This window comes from Sebastes umbrosus, chromosome 13, assembly GCF_015220745.1.
Source record: "Sebastes umbrosus isolate fSebUmb1 chromosome 13, fSebUmb1.pri, whole genome shotgun sequence".
NCBI classification, from domain to species: domain Eukaryota; kingdom Metazoa; phylum Chordata; class Actinopteri; order Perciformes; family Sebastidae; genus Sebastes; species Sebastes umbrosus.
Window position 1 is genome coordinate 14138155 of NC_051281.1, and position 20694 is coordinate 14158848.

Sequence of the window (20694 nt, forward strand, 5' to 3'; positions counted from 1 at the left end):
TTTATCTCTTTTAACTATATATTAGGGCTGTCAAAGTTAATGCGATAACGCGTTAACGCAAATTCGTTTTAACACCGCGAATTTCTTTAACGCATTTTGAGATTTTTAGGTTGTAGCGGGCTCAGTTTTAAAACTATAGTGAAGATAAGGAATCCATTGGTATCAACCATGTCATACTAGCTTGTCGCAAAGGACGCTAAATAATTCTCCATATTAATGCTACATTTTGGCGAGGAAAAACTGGCATGGACATTTTCCTTCACCTCTGACCTCAAGCAATGTGAATGAAAATGGGTTCTATGAGTACCCACGAGTTTCCCCTTTACAGACATGCCCACTTTATGATACTCACATGCAGTTTGGGGCAAGTCATAGTCAAGTCAGCACGCTGACACAAGGACAGCTGTTGTTGCCTGTTGGGCTGCAGTTTGCCATGTTATGATTTCAGCATATTTGACAATATTTGTCATTGTTTTGTGTTGTTAATTGATTTCCAGTAATAAATATATACATACATTTGCATAAAGCAGCATATTTGCCCTCTCCCATGTTGATAAGAGTATTAAATACTTGACAAATCTCCCTTTAAGGTACATTTTGAACCGAAAACAATGTGCGATTGATTTGCGATTAATCGCGATTATCTATGGACAATCATGCGATTAATCACAATTAAATATTTTAATTGATTGAGCCCTACTTTTCTACATACTGAGTAAGACACAAGGCTATTCCCACAATAACATTTGGCTTCATAGCTGCTTTAAGAACACCTCCACTGTGTACACATTCAAATGGCGTTGTGTATAATCATGCATGCCTACTGGAGGACCTAAATGCATTGTAATTAGAAAATAATGGGCTAGTGTTCATGGATGGGAGGTTTCTACTTAACATTTTCCCTGGAAGCAAATGGCCTAAAGTCAAAATCAACCTGGATAGAGGCCCGTCAGACCCCAATATAAAAGTTGATCTAGCCTGTTAAAAGAGGGGGACTGTGCACACAGAGGTGTAATGGCCGGGCTGTCTCTATTAAGGCTAACAGCTCCCGTCTCCTGCAAGGTGGTCATTTAGTAGCGCTGCTCATTCAGCCTAATCAATGGTTGAAGCCGCAGCGAACCATTAAATAAAAAAAGAGGCTAGAGATGAGGTGCTTCTGATTGGGGTTAATTGGATGTAATTGGAATTTATACTGTACAGTGGACGACTCATTAAGAACACATTTAAAAATAATGTCGTTTGAGCTCAGGTCATTTAACCATTTTTACATTGAAAAAGTGTAAGGCAGGAAAAAAACTGGCATAGCCGGTGTAATTCTCTCATTGTAACGGCCTACTGACTGAATATACCACTGCATGCAAAATGTCACTTACTGATTTGTCAAATGGTTCAGTTTCTGATCGAAAAACAATTTGATTTGTTTTAGATAACGTGCTAAACTATAAATAACACTTCACTTCAAGTTCCCCTATTCAGTAATATATTATAAGCGCTGTATATAAACACCTAATAAATGGCTTATAATACATTTTAATGTAGTTGTAAGCAGATCTAAGTGTTTAATAACGTATTTGTTAACAACTATAACTCCCCTTCACTGGAGTCTGCTGTATAAACAGATATTCAATGATAATATAGACGAATCCGGCGACCGCTTTGTGTTTTCTGCGATCTATTGACTGTACTGTATGCTTACTGTATTAACGTAAATTAAGGCTGAAAGTGGCCGAATTGATCGTAGTAACTTATGTAAATGGTCAGCGTAGATAATAAACACAGATGAGTATGTATTGATTAAATAAAATTGAAGGCTTTTACGAGGACACAGCTGCCGTCACTACGAGCAACCACGAAGAATTCGGCTGAGAGTCAGTTAACACAATTACCAGACACTTTGTACGTGTTCTGTTTGTGATGGCGACCAATTAATGATTATGGTCATTAGGTTGCTCTAGTTAGAGCAACTTACTTTATATTTCACAATAACGCCACGGTTAGTTGATTGAGTTAATTTATTCTGTGGGACCACCGCAGCACATAGAGAGTGTCTTTAGCCCACTAACGCGGTTAGCTAATGTTAGCTCAGCAGTGTTAACTAGTAGCTGGCGTTACTTCAGTGTCCAATGACCTCAATGTTAGGCTAACGTTAGGCAGCTGAGAACTGCTCATGTTCTTCCCGAACTCCTACGTATCGTTGTCAAAAGTAACGTTACATAGAAAGTAAAGGTAAAAGTATAAAATTGTACAATTCTTAGGACAACTTGCTTTCAAATGCCCGCGTATTATAGGAAGATGCCACCGCAGTAATGGCGACTTGTTTACTTCCAATATTCTTGTATAGTAAAATAGAGTTGTAACAATATATGTCTTCATAAGCGACAGTAAAAAATGCTTATTACTACATTATAGTGTTTTATAAAAAACTTATTAAATGTTTATATTAGGGCTGTCAAAGTTAACGCTATAATAACACGTCAACACAAATTTCTTTTAACGCCACTAATTTCTTAATGCATTAACGCAACTTGTGATTTTTAGGTTGTAGCGGGCTCAGTTTTAAAGCGAGGCTAAATAACGCTCCAAACTATCGCTACATTTTGGTGAGGGAAAACGGCCATGGACATTTTCAAAGGGGTCTCTTGACCTCTGACCTCAATATATGTGAATGAAAACGGGTTCTATGGGTACCCACGAGTCTCCCCTTTACAGACATGCCCACTTTATGATAATCACATGCAGTTTTGGGGCAAGTCATAGTCAAGTCAGCATATTGATACACTGACAGCTGTTGTTGCCGGTTGGGCTTGAGTTTGCCATGTTATGATTTGATCATATTTTCTATGCTAAATGCAGTACCTGTGAGGGTTTCTGGACAATATTAGTCATTGTTTTGTGTTGTTAATTGATTTCCAATAATAAATATATACACATGTTTGCATAAAGCAAGCATATTTGTCCACTCCCATGTTGATAAGAGTATTAAATACTTTACAAATCTCCCTTTAAGGTACATTTTGAACAGATAAAAAATGTGTGATTAATTTGCAATTAATCATGATAAACTATATTAATCAATTGACAGCCCTAGTTTACATACTGCTTATAGATGCTAAATAGAGGGTGTTGACAAACTGTTGTTTAATCTGTGAATTTTTCTTTAAATTTCTGGATGTATTCTTTCTAGAGTTTTGTCCGGCTAGCATCCTGTGTTGGACGGCTACTTGAAGCCCTGTGCCATGAGACGAGCTCAGACGGATGGATTTCAACACTAATCCGTTTGATGTAAGTGAATTTAGGTTCTAATTCATGGGCTTGTGCACTGTACAACAAGCCAGAATCAGCAGCACACGGTCCATAAATTGAAGAGGAGAGCGAGGGGGGAGAGAGACAGAGTGTGGGATGAGGGAAGGGGGTAGAAGAATATGGTGTTTAACTGGAAGGCAGTATGTTTTATCAGTCACTGGCACCATTTAGCTGACAAAAATGAGCAGGCCCAGCTCTGGGAATAGGGCCTAGGCACCGGGTGTTCACCAAATCCTCACAAGAAGAATATCAGCACTTCTCACATGCTGCTGCCTGATATCCACTGCTGTAGCTGAAAACTATCTCCATTGTCCAGTTTGATTGCCTGAATCAAACTGATTTACTGCAAATCCATCTGAGCTTTGATAAATCTATTACAGTTTCATTTCGCTGATTTCATTAACGTGAATAAAACCAGCCATGCTTTCTGCATAACTGCCTTTTAATGGCTTGGCCCTGTCACCTGCCTCAGTATTAATCCCTCTGACTTATTGCTCCGCAGAGGGAATGAGTAATGGGTATTTGAATGTGATCAGCACAGTACAATGCAATTAAGGAACCAGTACTGTTCTGTGCCTTTAATCCTGAACTAATTTGAATTGCAGTTTGATAGCACTGTGAATCCTGCATAATTATGTAGGGTGCATATTAAACTCTGTGACAAACCGAAGAGGCCTTTAACTAGCCCTGCCATGAGGAGAGCAGCCAGGAGAGCCACAGTAAGGTAGCCAGCCACAGCACACTGGAAGTCTCAATTACCACCGTCTTGGCTGACAGGTGGAAACCGAGTGAGGGGGGGGGGCCTTCATTTGAAAATGGTTGACACTGACGTCTCTTTTTTTTCATCCCCAACCTCAACAATTATGTACATGTGTCATTTTACCCTCAAAGAACAGATACATCAAGTGTGAATGAGAGAAGGTTCGGGTTCGGTCAGTGTTGATGAGCTCTGAGTGGACGGTCTACGTTCAACAAAATGTCTCCACTGGCACTTGTGAGTTATTTTTTGCAACATAGGTGAATACTAGGGCCGTGTATTGGCAAGAATCTGGCGATACGATATGTATCATGATACAGGGGTTACGATTCAATATATCGCGATACATTACGATACTGTAAGTAAGGAGATATATTGCGATTTTTTTAAAATCTAATTTAACACCATATACTGTATGTCAAATCTGAGTTTAAAAAAAGGGGTGGGAAAAAAAAAGTGGGATCTGCATTTATCACATTCCCTGTAACATCAAACATCATAGCACTACTTTGAGAGGACACATACACTGAGAGGACGCATCTCTTTGCAAATGAAATACAGTATTGACTGAGTTCATCTTTGCATGTAAACTATTAATTAAAAATCAATACAGTGTTTTTGAGAATCGATACAGTATCACAAAACATATCGCGATACTCAATTTTTTTTTATATTTTCTTACACCTCACTGTCTAGTGCAATTTTAAATGCATAATACATATAAAAATGTGTCAAAAATGCAAGTTAGGTTCATGTTGACTTAAAAAAAAGTTGTTATTTAAAAGTTGTGAAACTAAGACTTCATTTGTATTAAGCATTTAACATTTTATATGCAAATGATTATCTGTGAATACATCAAGAAACATGTACTGTATATAGAACACTGGGATCTGCATTTATCGCAGTCACTATAACAACATCATAGCACTACAATATCTTTGCAAATGAAATAAAGTATTGACTGAGTTAAGCTTTGGATGTAAATTATTAAATCAATTAAAAATCAATACAGTTTTTTTGAGAATCGATACAGTATCACAAAACATAAAATCGCAATACTCAATATTTTCGATATGTTATTACACCAATATATAATATTTGCTTTTGTTTTAAAAAAAAAAAGCGAGGACATTTGTAATTTCTGGCAGTCTGGATGAGAAAAAAACAGCCGCAACTTGGGAAACAATATTTTTTTATCCAGATGATTAAAAAAGTCTTAAAGGTAAACCCTTTAATGTTAATTATTTTTGGAAAAATCAGATGCTTCGTTCTGTGATTGGAATGTTATGTTAATACACGAGAGGCACAAACCGGTGCTACCGGGGTGTGTGATTGTCATGTCTCAAAAGGAGCTCAAAATGTGACTGTATCTCCATGTGACTATGGTGGGAAAAAAAGTAGTACAGTTGTAAATCTGACATACAGTAAATACTTCCATCAGGAGTTACTCTACCTTCTGCCATGTACCACAAGTGGTCTGATTTGGGCACATTTCACACCGTCAAAAAAAATTAAAAATATCCTTAACTGAGCTATTCTGCTTCACACAAGATTGAGTCACAGAGCGAAGAAAGGAGGGATGGAGTGAGAAAGAGCTGCAGAGGGGAGAGGAGGAAGAAGACACAGAGGGGGCTGCTGGCTAAATTAAGCCATTGTGACTCAAAATCCTCCTTTAATAAGGTTCATGCTGTCTACAACTTCATCATTTTCTCCTGAATGATAATTACTTTATTCAATCATGTTCAAGGTTTTAGTGAAAGCTAGCATTGATTGATTAACTTCAATTACCATGCTTGCATTTGCATAGATAAAAACTGCTTTTCAATTTGTGAGTGGCACGCGGGTGGAAACCCTGCCTTGATATTTGCATTTCAATGTGAACGGTGAAGGATAAAGGTGGGAGCGGGGTCTGTTCACTGCTAAGCCCTTTCTGGTCGGCTGCGCCAGCATCTATTTTTCCATAAACACCCTTTGTTATGATGTTGGTTTGCTCCCTCCACGCAGAGAGAGCCAGCAGTGAGCTCTGTTTGCAGGCTGGCTTGACGGCTCTGTTGGGGGATTAGGCTACGTTGCACTACAACTCAGTCGAGAGCTTAGGTGAGCTCGGGCTGCGGCGCTGCACTGCTCTCACATACACCGAGACGACTGTTGGGAAATTTCACACTCCAAGGAATTGAACATGGCCACGCTGTATCTATAGGCTGACTAAGCTAATGAAGATGCACGTGTGTACAGAGCAAGAGGCAGTGGAGATAATTACAATTATCACATGTCTATATCAATCATCATTAACCAGATTGAAAAACATATATGAACTCGCACTATTAATCTCGACAGATGTCTCCAGAGTTTATTTGAATTCCCTCAACTTTATATCTTACCTCAGCTACAAAACCACATTTTCAAATAACAAGATTTCCTCTCTCTTGACAGGCTGGAATTTTTTTTATCTTCTTGCCAACTTTAAGTGATAATGGAAAAACCAACAGATACGTGTAATTGCGTTATTGTAATTGGAAGGCATGAGCACCTAGTGTGAAAAAAAAAAATTTGAAGTCCATAGCCACTTGATCACTGTGAGCTATAATAAAAATAATGAGAGGAGGTGGTTTTATAACGTATAGAATTTCCATTTTTTGCTCAGGTACTGTACGACTATACAGTGAGCTGAAATCACAGCTGTGCCACTTATGCACGAGTATTGGGATTACTGTCACCTTTGTCTGCATATTTTTCTTTGATTAATGTCACCCAAATGCTGTGTCTTCCAAATGAGAACCCGGTTCATTTGCATGATTTTTTGTACATGGTGCAAATTTGGGGATAAATTAGTCAGTCTTCCCATCTTTGTTGGCATGGCACTGAGTGATTTTTTACTGAAGGGAAGCAGTCTCAGAGCAATACTCCCAGAGAATTACACCTGTGAGATATGCTAATCATTAACACCGCCATAATGACCTTATTTACCTTCATATAAAAGACAGAAATTAGCATTAGGTGCCCTAAATGAACGGGGAGTTAATAATCAAGGCACTCACTTTTACCCCCTATTTGTTAGCTGGAGAGGCTAAACGGCAGCTTCAATATGTTTAGTGGCAGGCGACCATCCGTCGATGTCTTTAAAATGTATTATGGCGCAATCTCCTATTGCTGCCTTGGAGGGGAATTCCCAGATGGTGGGCTATGATTAGGTAGTTCACTTAGCTGTTTAGAAATGAGCATCTGGAAACACAGGTTGAATTAACACCACTGGGTCCCTCATTTTCTCTAAATGAGTGTCATTCAATTAATCTAATTATTAGGCATACAAAAACTGAAGGACTAATAGATTCCTATTATCCCATCATTATCATCTCTTGCTCACGAGTGCTTACATTTCTGAACGGGCTCGCATGTGTTTAGCGCCTCCAGCTTCTCTCTTATGCCCTCAGCTTTACGGACAAGTTTTTAAAATTGACAACTTTTTAAATGATCTGATTTGCATTTTGCTTTCTACTGTGCCGAGAGTTTTGCTCTCATTCCTGGTTCTTTCGGATACAGAGCCCTGCTGGTTTTCGTTTTTGTCATGTAATCAGGGACTGATTTAGACCTGGAACACCAGCTGAATGAAATTAAGTATCTAGTAGGACTGAAAACAAGCGGCACTCTGGGTACTGAGGACCGTGAGCCACTTAATTACAGCACTGTATCTGTGACAAAATAAAATGCACCTCAGAGGCATCATTAGCAGCAAATATACGGATATACTTCTCGGACAAATCAACGGTATAGGTTTGAAATTCAAAGAATCAACTCTTAAAGCAATTAGAAGTGAGAAAACTGGCGAACGCGGTAGAGGAGAGCTATTTCAGAACAACTTATCTGGGACTCCTGTGGCTATTTCTGCTACATTTGTCGCAAACAAAAAGAGGTTGATCTACTGGATTTTGAAGACGTCGTCCTCCTGTCACTTCACACTATCTGACATAATGGACGGGCAGAACGGATGATCGGTGTCAGCTCCTCATCAGCCGCCTCCTTTCACATGGATCATGTGATGCAAGCCTAAAGTGGCCCGTGTCGTGCCTCTCTCTGTGCACCCCTCCTCCCTTCTGGAGCCCCCGCTGGCCGGAAGGACCCTCTCCCCAGGCTGGAGTGGCTCCTGCTGGGACTGCCGAGCCGCTGGCGAGGGAGGGAGGGAGGGAGGAAAGGAGGGAGGAAAGGAGGGAGGAGGGGTTACACAGACCTGGAGAACATTGTCAACAGCCCCCAACCTCCCCCATCACCCTCCACCCCATCCTATTCTCCTATCCTCCGTCCCGACTTACCCTCCCCCACGTATAGACAGACACTCTCCCTGCTGCATGTGTGTGTGTGTGTGCACTTGTCATTTATCTCCATATGGGCTTCTCTGGTGAATGCATGTGTCAGAGAAAGAGAGGGACTGTGCATGTGTGTGTTTTCATACAGGCCCGGTGTATGAATGTGTACTGTATCGGTGTGTGTAAGTGAATGACGGAGTGAGTAAACACGTCCCAGGAAAGGATTAACCTCATGAACTGAAACATGGAGGGGAGAGACAAAACAATAAAATGTCAAATACTGTACAAAGATAATCACACACAGGATCAACTTCAGCCAGATTAAAGTCATCATTTCATTAGAATAAAACATTTAATCAAATAAATTTGATTCTAAAATCAGCATCCAAAAATAATTCTTCTTCTTCTTAGGGGTGTAAGAAAATATTGAGTATTGCGTTATTATGTTTTGTGATACTGTAGTGATTCTCAAAAAAACACTGCATCGATTTTTAATTAATAGTTTCAAAGATTGCATAAAAAAAATAACTTTTTAATGCAGATTTGATGCATATCATGGTGTGTACTTTATAATGAAAGTTCTCCTAAGATTAGATTTGAAAAATCACAATATGTCGTCTTGCTTACAGTATCCCAATACATTGAATCATAACCCCTGTATCATGATACGTATCGTATCGCCAGATTCTTGCCAATACACGGCCCTACTTCTACTTCTGTTTCCTGCTCTCCAACCATTTTATTTCCTCAGTTTCAGCACGCTTTTTTTTATCTTTTTTACCATTCGTCTAAACACACTTCAACCCCCCCCCCCCTCAACAGGCCCCTCTATCAGCCACTCTTCAGTCTAGCTCGGTCTATAATGCAAACACCCAGGCAACTTAATTCACAAAGAAGAGATACCAATTTCTTCTCAGCAAGAGATATATCAAGGACGTTAAACAAAGCAAACAGCTGCATCGAATTCTGATGGCGCGAAGCTAAGCCTTCAATTTGAGCCTTCCTCTCAGAAGAAAGCAGAACTTAGCTTCAAATATATTCCTGGTAGAAAAGAGAGCGTATTGTGTTATCATGAGAGTCTGTTTACCTAGTGAATCTACATATGGCTATCTAATATCTTTGTGCCATTGAGCAGGTTGGAGGCTGGAGTCCCAGGGGTTTCAAGGCTGGGATTATGCATGGCGGGGGTTGAACTATTGCCCCTGTGTGATTGAAAGACCTCCACCAGCTTAGGCCCTGTTTATTGTACATTTGCATTGCTCAGTTCCACGAGGCTGCTGGGAACTATCAGTGGCCAGGCAGCTCATATCTGGGCTGCTATAATTCGGTTTCCTCCGGATTCCCCCTCATGCCTTCCAGCAAGCAGGAGAGGGTGGGGGGGCTTATAGGCAATCATTTAGTCTGATTGACCAGGATATGCTCTGATCAATATCTCGCACCAGGCCCCACATGGTGAGAGAAAACAAATCAAGTGTTTGTGTATTTGAGGCCAGTATTTACACTGGCATTCAGGAATTAAATACCAAAACACTTGTCCTTAATTTGGAGTAATGAAAGGACAGTTTAGATATTATGTTTTGCACATGAAAGAAATGTAAAATTAGAGACATTGTGAGACAACTTGATCACATGTTTTGTGCCAATCAGTTCTGAATCATCTTCTACCAGTGAAGAGCAGATCTATTAACAAAGATAATTGCGTTTGGATCCATGCCCTGAAGTGGTCAACTATGCAATTTCACTAATTCATCCTGGTGAAAGGCTGACCTTAAGAAATGTAATTACACACACCTGAGTTACACAAGAGCCCAAGAGGTCCGCGAAACGTTTACTGGTGAAGAAGGTATAATTACCAGAAAACAATTAGCCCCATTGTAGTGGCAGTTGGAAAGAGACTTCTTCCAATGCAGCTTCTGGCTTTAAACAAACAACTGATCGTGAAAAACGCCGTTGCATGTTGTCGATATTAAAGCATATTTTAAATGCAATATTGAAAATTTGGGCGAAACATAATGCACCTGCCTCTTTTTAAGGTATACAGCGGGGAGCGGCATTAGTTCTACATGAGCACGTGGAATTAAGTGGTTTAGAGTAACCTGGTATAAACACAAATCATTTATGAATTTTAATAGGCCCGCCCATGCCTCATAACTATGCATGACTTCATACTTTCATAATTGACAGGAAATATGAACTAGGCCAGGGGTCGCCTATTAGAATGACTTTTCATTTAATTTTTTGACAGCCCAATACACAAATGCGGGGCGGGTTTCTTGAGCATATTCATGTAGCGCACGGGAGCCTTTCTGGTGAAATCTAGCAGCAATCCCCCGAGGCCACGACCACCTCTCTTATAATTACACAGTACTACAGTTTGTACTAGTGGAGTAGATCTCCCCGAGAGTCGCACGAAACGTCTGAACTGTTCAAACGGGAATTCAATTTGTCCATTACAGTATAACGCTGCAGATCCGTTTCAGTGATTAAAAACAAAACTCACAGAGGCAGAAATGCGGCACATGCCACGTTCAGACAAAACAGTGCTGTGTTGACAGGTATATTGTGCACGTTATATCACTTCTACTCAGTGAAGTCGACCGTGCAGACAAATATAGTGCTGCCTTTTGCCCAAGTTCAGCTGTAGGTCAGGATGACCCCCCCCTCCCCTCCTCATCTTCAACACCTACCCTGACCAGCGCTGCTCTGTGGCAGAGAGGTGTTCATATACAATAGAACAATATGCAGTGGGAGGTGGAGGAATGTGGGCCCCCCTTTTTGCACAAGCTAAAACTCATTGTATCCCTAAGATGTAAATCTACACCTCTGGGCTATAAAAGTGCTACAAAGAGGGTTCTTGACTGAGTAAATTAACATTCATCCCACTCGCAATTAAGCGGACAGACTGACATTGTAGCTCCTACATCGCCGCAACACTGGGGGCTTTGTTGACATGGCGTCTGGACAGAGGGAAAAAGCAGAGGAAAATATTTTCAACTGAGTCATCGACTGGACATTGGTATCTGGAGACCGGAGTCCGAGTACAAAACAAGACGCTTTAAAGCTGTGCGAGCATTTTCGCTCTCTCGTGGGATACCCGCTCCATTATTAAGATCATCTTCACACCAGAAGGAGCAGAAAGTGTCAACCCCTGTTTGTTATTTCACTGGCCAATTATGGACTGTACATCAACCAGTTTTTCTGTATTGGCAAGAAAAAACTGGTTTATATCAATGTGCACACAGTTGGACCTAATATGAAAACTGAAGTGGTCTAAATCTACAACAGATGGTGCTGCTGTTGGTGCCATTTATAGCTCACAAAAAGGGGTTCATAACAAGCACACAGACACAACATCAAGCTCATAATAAAATCTATATGGACCAGAGTCAAAAAATAAAATGCAACCTGGAGAAAATTCTATTAAAAAACAATACACATTGGTTAACACTAGATATAAGAACACGTTACTGAGAGCATGAATACATTACCATCTGCTGCTTTTAATCCCAGACAGTTACAGTAGTGGCATGTTTTGGTAAAAGGATATCATTAATCATGGGTATAATCAGATGACATCAGGTCATGGCCCACTAAGTGTGTTTTCCTCATTATGGTAATATGGAGGAGAGGGGTGTGTTTCCGCTCTCTCTTTTTTTTTTACTTTGACACTTCTTTTCATGACAACCTAGTCCTGATGGAGGAGGAAGAAAAAGATTAGGAGCTCGGACACAACGGCCATCTCTTTCAGTGACTATAATCTGATAGACGTTGGATAAAATCTTCATTAAATAAGAAACTTTGCAATTAGAATAAAATATTTTAGCTGCTGCTACAAATAGATAATAAGTAGGAATATTTAGAATGATTCTATCTGAGCAAGTTGGTTAAAAAAAAAGTGAGTTTAGTCATCTCTAAAACGATTTTTTCTGCATCATGTTTATGTGCCATCAGATCTTAATTCAAGTCACCACAACTTCAGCTTATGAATAGACCGAAAGCATTTCTGTGGCAGTAGCAAATAAACCCCTGGGCTATTTACTGTCTCCTTGATATATGAAGTTTGTGGTTTTGATTGTGTGTGATTATGTTCCGGGAGAATGACCTTTAGTGGCAACCGTATTGTAATATAATGAGGATGTGTCAGTCGGCAGGAGTACAGTGATGAGACGAGGCCAGGCAACCGGCGTTTAGAGCATCGATCCGCCGGGCGCCGTGAGTATAGAGGGGAATCTGAAATATTTCAACGCCTCCTTCTCCCAATATGCAGGTGGATGCGAGATCTCATCGAGCTGCTGCGAGGCACTTGAGGCAGCCTGAGCCGCCGAGTACAATAAGAAACAAGACAGAGGTATGTGGACCCTCCTGTCTGTGATTAATGACGAGCCTGTTTTTCCTAAATCATACACAATAATAGCTGTGTACTATGTAAAACAATAGCTTATTAAAAAATCTGTATTTATTAGTTTCCTCAGTAAAACAACATAGATCTAATGTAACTCGGAATATGACAATGTTGTATCATACTAATGATGATTAATGTGGAAAAGATAAAAAACAGTGGGAGCGGAGGTGAAAGGAGAGGTTGTGCAGATTGATATGGTGATGGATTCTCTTACCTCCACCTTCTCATTAACTCTGGCCTGGGTAATATGACCTGGGAGAGATTTTCTCCTCCTACTTCAGCCCTAACACTGAGTCTCTAAGCCCTGCTCGGTAAGCCCTATCTCATAAAGCACAATTAAGTGGGCCAATCAGACGGGCTTAAAGTCACTCCTCTAGTGTCTTAACTCCATAATTAATCAAAATACATCATCAGCAATGATTCAGCCCCATGGATTTCAATCATAATCATAGTCAATCATAATGTTGTAATTTGCTGTGACTTTTTCCTCAAGGACTACTTGATGTGATTTGTGCTAATAGGATTTAAAATCAATATTTTTTAGTCAGTTTTCCTAAAAAAAAAAATGTTTAAATCGCACAAATATGAATTTAGAGTTGAATGTGATTCTGTGTGCTGGTTGAATGTGATTTGAGTATGTAGTGAATAGTTTATCTCTGGGGTCTGAGCCCTAACTATGGAAGCAGAGCACCAGTGAAACATTAATCACCAAAGTATTATGGCTCATATCCTTGGACAGCACATTAATTCAGGTGGCTATTAGGCTGCCTCGCAGCCAACCTTCGAAAAAGGTCCACATTGAAATTCAGTTGACAGTGTACAGTGTGCAGAAAGCTAACTATGGTGTTACTGCATCCCAACAATAAGCAAAACAAATTGCACATGTGAATATAACCAATATGTATTTAGTGGAGCGGGTGCTGCAACAAAATGTGGACTTCAGTGGGCTTCAGTGGGCAGTCGGTGTAATCACTCTGGACTGGCACAACAGTCTTCCCTGTATTCCTTGTCAATAGAGACAGACGCTCTACCTGTAGGTAGAAAATAAAAAAAAAAAAGGCTGAAGAAACACCAATTAGAAAGCGCTCTCTCCTGCACTCCCTCAGAAAAGCCAAGCTCCGCTAAAGGTCAGCCTGAAATTTGAATGACAGGGCCAAAGTCTTTTACTCATAATTTTTGTGTTTGCAATAGATTTCGGAGCAATTCACAGCCTTAAAGGCCTTAAGTGGAACAGCAATTAATTGTAATGAATAATCTGACAAATCTGGTTGACATATGGCCGCTAATACTCCTCCTTTCTAGAGGGAGCAGTGGAGGGATTAGATTACCTCAAATGAAATCTGGGAGCGCGGTGCCATCTGCATGTACAGGGAGAGGCAGCGCACGTCAAACAGGACGTGGGAGGAACCGGGGTCTGCTCCCGGCTGCTCCAGCTCCCTCAACCTCACCAGCAACTGATTTGGGAATAGGGCCTGTTTTTTTTTCTCATCTTATTGAACCAGCTGCCTCTCATGAAGTAAAACGCAATAATGCCGCGCCGTAGCCAAAATCGAACACACCGAGGAAAGTAAACAAACATGACAGAAGTGATAAGTGTTGTGCAAACACATAAACAACACCACAGCGTCGAGCCATCTGAGCGCAGTGAAGCCATAACTTTATTAAAAGCATTTAAAAGTATGATGAATTACCGCGCCGCACACACAGCTTCACATCTGTTCATCGTTTATTTGTAAAGCTTCACATAAGGCATCAAAGTATCTTGTAGCTTGTAGCTTTAGGATATATAACATGCATGTAATGAGTGGACAGCTGAACAGTTATAGGAAAGCATGGAAAGCCTTGTACATTTTGGAAGAAGTACTCAGATCGTTTACTTCAGTAAAAGTAGCAATAACACACTAAAACAACACTACATTCAAGAAGTATTAACAACAAAATATACATAAAGTATCAAAAGTAAAAGTACTTATTTTGCAGACTGGCTCCTGTGTGTATTATATTATATTACTTGATTATTATTATTAATGCATTAACATGTGAGAGGAACTTTAATGTCTGTAATTGGTCAAGGTGGAGTTAATTTTAACTACTTCATATACAATAATAATGCGTTGTATTGTACAAACTGATCATATGTTTTGTAAGTAAAATCGTAATCAGAAAAGTAAATAGTAATTTAATATTTCCCTCTGAAATGTAATGGAGTAGAAGTTGCAAAAAATGGAAATACTCAAATACAAGTACCTCAAATTAACTTGAGTAAATGTACTTGTACATGGGATAAGACGCTTCAATAAAATTAGAAACACCTGCCAAAGACACTTAGATCAACATGTTATTTTATGATAAAGCACTGTTACAGTTTCAGGGTCATTAACATGTCTGAAGCACTTTAAATAGTGCCAGTAAAGTAAGAATAGCCTGGTGCTCAGCTCTGCGAAACAATGTCTCGCTGGGAGTGTGCTGTCGTATCAACAGAGCCGATAGGTGTAATGACGTCACACTGTAAACTCCTGCTTAAAGCCTGATAAAGAGGCAGCGTTCTGCAGGATGTCTATTAACAGCCAGCTGACATAAGCAACTGGATCAGCACATTCATTTAAAGGGGGGAAATCCTGTTCTCATAATATAACGTCACCGGTCGTTTATGTAACGTGGAGGCCAACATCTGACTACATAGTTCCCAGCAATATTCATATTTGATGAATGCTTTTTTTTTTTACAACTCCCCTGAAGTGCTTAAAGGAATAGTTTGACATATTGGGAAATACGCATATTTGCGTTATTGCTGAGAGTTACATAAGAAGATTAATACCAGTCACATGTCTGTACAGGAAATATGAAGCTACAGCCAGCAGCCGGCTAGCTTAGCTTAGCATAAAGAATGGAAATAGGGGGAAACAGCTAGCCTGGCTCTATCCAAAGTTAACAACATCTAAAGCTACGATTATACTTTCCGCAATGACAGGAGCTGACGTGGAATCGTGAAGAGGAAACGTTTGCATCTTTTATACAGATACATAACCCTCCGTACAACAGCGAATTGTTGCTTTTAGTCTACAGTTTTTGTACGGATTAAACAAAGGCACAATATGGTAATTTGTTTTGTTACATTTGGAAAGAGCCAGGCTAGCTGTTTCCCACATGTTTCCAGCCTTTAAGCTAAGCTAAGTTAGCTGGCTGCTGGAGGTAACTTCATATTTGGCGTACAGAAATGAGAGTGGTCTCTTGGAATCTTTACATCAAGAAAGCACATATCCCAAATGTCAAAATATTCTTTTAAAGGAACAGTGTGTAACATTTCGGGGAATCTATTTGCAGAAATGGAATATAATATTCTTAACTATATTTTCATTAGTGTATAATCACCTGAAACTAAGAATCGTTGTGTTTTTGTTAGCTTAGAATGAGCCCTTCATATCTACATAGGGAGCTGGTCCTCTTCACAGAGTCTGCCATGTTTCTACAGTAGCTCAGAACGGACAAACCAAACACTGGCTTTAGAGAGAGCCTTTCGCATAATTACGTTACCTGAAGGCCACCGTAGTTCTCCGACACGCTTGTGAAACTGTGATAATGTGAGCTGCGGAGTGTAAACCGTGGTAGTGCCAGCCGCCGTCTGATTTGCTCCTAAAGTAGTGTTATTATGGTAAGGATGGCCTCTGAGCAAGGTGAAGTTACCGCAGTCTTGGAAAGGGAGGGTTGAACGGAGAGGTACTCAGTTGGTTGCAATCTGCAACCACACCACTAGATGCCGCCAAATCCTACACACTGTACCATTAAGGGTTTAAGTCCAACTCTTAAGCCTGATGGTGTCGTGCTTCATCCACCGAGCTAGCACAGAACCACTTCAAATATTGTTTTAAGATCACAGACAATTTTTTTTTGTAGGTGTTAACTCTGGTCTGAGAAAAGAGCCAAATTAAAACACATCACTAAAACACACTGTACAGTTGTAGGCGTGCTGTGTGTTTGAAGTAATTCAGTGAAAGAGACTGGTGAGCGGAGGTGGAGATCTAAGACAGTGCATCTGCGCACATCTGCCTAACCAGCACTAATGTGACAAAAACTCACCTAGAAAACACAGGCTAATCACCTCATCCAAAGGCAGCGGGTGTCACCTCGCATATCAGTCACCGCCGGCTGCTTTATGATCATCACTTTAACCCCAATGTAACTCTGATACAGAACACTGGATTGGCTCCATTTGCTCCACCTGACAGAGGGGGGAAAACAACAATGCATAATCATCCTTTTCTTCTTATAAAATGCATTCTGAGCGGATAGTTCAGGAGCCAGGTCTCGTATTTAATTGCAGGAATTGAATAAAGAACGTTTTCCATGAGGTGCTGGTGTGTGGCTAGCATAATTGCCAGGGAGCAGGTCTTAATTTAAACCGGGGGGTAATTATCATGCAGAGCATACCCACCCAGAATGTTTGCATAACTATCACAAGCGTTTTCATAAATGATGCTTTAATTAGTCTTAATTAGAATTTGTTTAAGTCAGCAGGGAATGCAGGGCCCGTGAAATGATGTATGTAATAAGCATCAGGGCCCGCTCTGTTTTTTTCCTTACTTGGGGAATAGAGCTGACAAAATCACATCACATTAAATTGATTCAGTCAGAATTAAAATTCTTATGGTATTAATTAAATGGGGGAAGATCTCATTAGCAGGCTGTGTGGTGAGGGAGAGACCCTCTCTGCCAGCAGATGTGACGGTGTCAGAGCTGCTGTACATGCTCGCCATTAGGGCCCCCAGACAAGGAGAAAATGAGGGAGGAGAGAAGGAAGGAGGTGAGGGAGGGAGAAGCTGAGAATGACAGAGGAGGAGAGACGGATAGAGGGAGAGAAAAAGGGGAGAGAAAGTGAGAAAGAACGGTGCGTGTCTGCGGCTCTGGGAGGAGGACGAGAAGGAGGAGGAGGAGGAGGAGGAGGAGGAGGAGGAGAGCGAGGTGGCAGCATATTAATGGGCTGTAGGCTCCTCATAGCTTTATTTAGCTTCATTTGGTCTATTTGGCTGGAGGAATTCAATAAGAGGAGAGCTAATGACTTGACCAGATACCCTGTTATCAGCACTGATGAGACACCCACTCTGCTTGACTCTTTATACAGCTACAGTAGTCTAATAGGCCTCTGGAAGATTGCTGCCCGGCGTACAGTACAGACCTCCTCTCTGGAAGTATAGAACATGATTGTGCCTCGGGGAGCTTCGCCTCACCGGTACAGGGCTCACCTGATCCCCTTGTTAGGGAGCTAATAGCTATTGACACACTTCTTAAGGAACTGAACTGCAGAATAACAATCCAATTCAGAGGTGTAACTGTACCAAGGATTTCCTCTTTTATCCTATTGCGTTTTTCAACTTGGCTTTTCATCCCTCAGGTAGCGCATGCTGGTATCATCAGGTCAGGAGATAGTGAGGATGTTGAGCAATAGACACATTGTTGGACCCCTGCGGCAGCTGTCAGTTTGAGTGAACTGCAACCTTGAGCGGACAGAAGAATAAGGTAGGAAAAGGGAGAAAAAAACACCTACAGCTCATACACACTGCAAATCACTGTTTCCTCAGTTGGGTGCTATCCGGGGTGTTATTGCGCCTATGGAGTGCCGCAGGAATGAGTCCTAAAACCCGGAAATGAGTTAGCATTTTAGCATTTCCGGTTCCCTCGTCTGGAAGACGATAGTTTTTTTGAATGGGTTTTAAGTAGGGCTGTCAATCCATTAAAATTAATCGCGATTAATCGCAAATTAATCACACATTTTTTTATCTGTTCAAAATGTACCTTAAAGGGAGATTCGTCAAGTATTTAATCCTCTAATCAACATGGGAGTGGACAAATATGCTTACTTTATGCAATTGTATGTATATACTGTATGTATTATTGGATATCAATTAACAACGCAAAATAATGACAACTATTGTCCAGAAACCCTCACAGGTACTGCATTTAACATAAAAAATATGCTCAAATCACAACATGGCAAACTCAAGCGCAACAGGCAACAACAGCTGTCAGTGTGTCAGTGTGCTGACTTGACTATGACTTGCCCCAAACTGCATGTTATTATCATGAAGTGTGCATGTCTGTAAAGGGGAGACTCGTGGGTACCCATAGAACCCATTTTCATTCACATATCTTGAGGTCGGAGGTCAAGGTACCCCTTTGAAAATGGCGATGCCAGTTTTTCCTCACCAAAACTTAGCGCCAAGTTTGGAGCGTTATTTGTCCTCTTTCGCGACAAACTAGTATGACATGGTTGGTACCAATGGATTCTTTTTGTTTTCTAGTGTCATATGATACAAGCATCTTCACTCTAGCTTTAAAACTGAGCCGGTACAACCTCTGGAAGATCGATTGCGTTAATGCTTTAAAGAAATTAGTGGCGTTAAAACAAATTTGCTTTAACGCGTTATTATCATGTTAACTTTGACAGCCCTAGTTTTTAGTTAGATGCCATTTGGCTAAATGAGACTACTAAACGTCACCACGCCGACTCGTCCGCCTTTACAGCCTCCTTGTGTATACTCGCGTTAATGCGACCGTGGTGTAGTTCATTTATAGCCTAACGTTAGCTTTTTACTTCTGGCGATGCATTCACACTTCAAAAGATGTAAGTATCGTAAACGTTTGTTTGCCACAGAGCTTATTTTCTGCAATAATCCAAAACCTAATAGAAAAATCACATTGGCTTTTTGTCGAGGGGCGATGCTAACTTCTTGATTGGTCTAAAAAAATACGTCATCCCTTCTGCACTTTATTACGGGTGGATAGCAGATATTTCCTATCAGGTGTCAGAGGTAGCATCATGTGTTCCTCTGATTAAATAATACAACAATGTGGACTTTATATTGACAATAAATTCAAAATTTCTAAAAGAAATCTCTCAATATCCAAAGCAGCTGTGTAAAACCCCTAAGGCCTACAGTATATGAGGCAGGCATTGTAAACACTGGAAACACCGGCCTGTATAGAATCCAATGAAAATGATAATGGAGGAAACAATGGCCTCAGGCAATGTAGCAGCAACCCAGCACCGCCAGTGTTACAAGGCATCACTTTCCCTTTATTAGGAGTAAGCATGACTGTTAGTAGGCCCTGCATAAATATTTGGGGTAAATACACACTATATCATTTTTCTTCACACTTGAATTGCATTATGATTTCCATGCAGACTCAGGTGAACCGGGGTCAGGGGACTAAATTAAGTGGGTCCTGGAAGCAGCTGCAATGGTTTCTCTCTTTAACCATGCTTGGCTGGTTAAGCTATCAAAAGCCGCTTGTACATGCATCATAAAAAACACTGTGTGTGTGTTTAAAATTGTATTAAAATGCTGTTGACCCTTAAAATTAGAAAGGGAAACGCGCAACTCTTTGCATGGCAATTATTCCACGTCCATCTAGAGCACAGTAGAGTGAGGACGTATGACCGAGGCCCCTTGGAAATTTATTGACAGGCAAGCGGAGAAGTGAGGTGGTTCATTTATGACAATGGGGCGTGATGACATCACACCATAAAAGCTCTCCGCAGGGTCAGATGGCATACGCCGCCGCACGGGTTTGAGTCTTTGTGTTTGCTATGCATGAATATATTAGATGTAGAGTGGGTCAGTGGTTGACATTGCTTTCCTGTGATGTATTGTGACATCCGCTGCAATGCTGTTTTTTTGAATACCGAGGCTGTCGGACCACGTGAACTACTGTGGTTCAGAATGATACAAGTTTGAGATCCAGCAAGGAGAAATAACATGAATGGTCCTTTAAACAAGGAGCTGATTTTTTTTATATAAACTCTCATTTACTCAACATTTCATTTGGATAAACATTGCTGGTTTGCGAAAAAAAAAATCCCTTAATCTGGCTTTCCGAGTTTCATAAAAGGCGACACTGTTTTTTTCTGTGAAAGCATACTTCTACTAAACTAG

General features: G+C 40.6%; 1 long non-coding RNA gene across 15 annotated transcripts in view; it reads left to right on the plus strand.

Moving 5' to 3' along the window:
* Positions 1-20694, plus strand: part of LOC119500680 — a 186243-nt gene that overhangs the window by 137327 nt on the left and 28222 nt on the right. For all 15 annotated transcript variants that reach the window (XR_005209664.1, XR_005209667.1, XR_005209661.1 and 12 more), the window contains 3 exons: positions 3185-3282; positions 12629-12709; positions 18153-18277. This is a non-coding gene — a long non-coding RNA (uncharacterized LOC119500680). The remainder of the gene's footprint in view (positions 1-3184; positions 3283-12628; positions 12710-18152; positions 18278-20694) is intronic.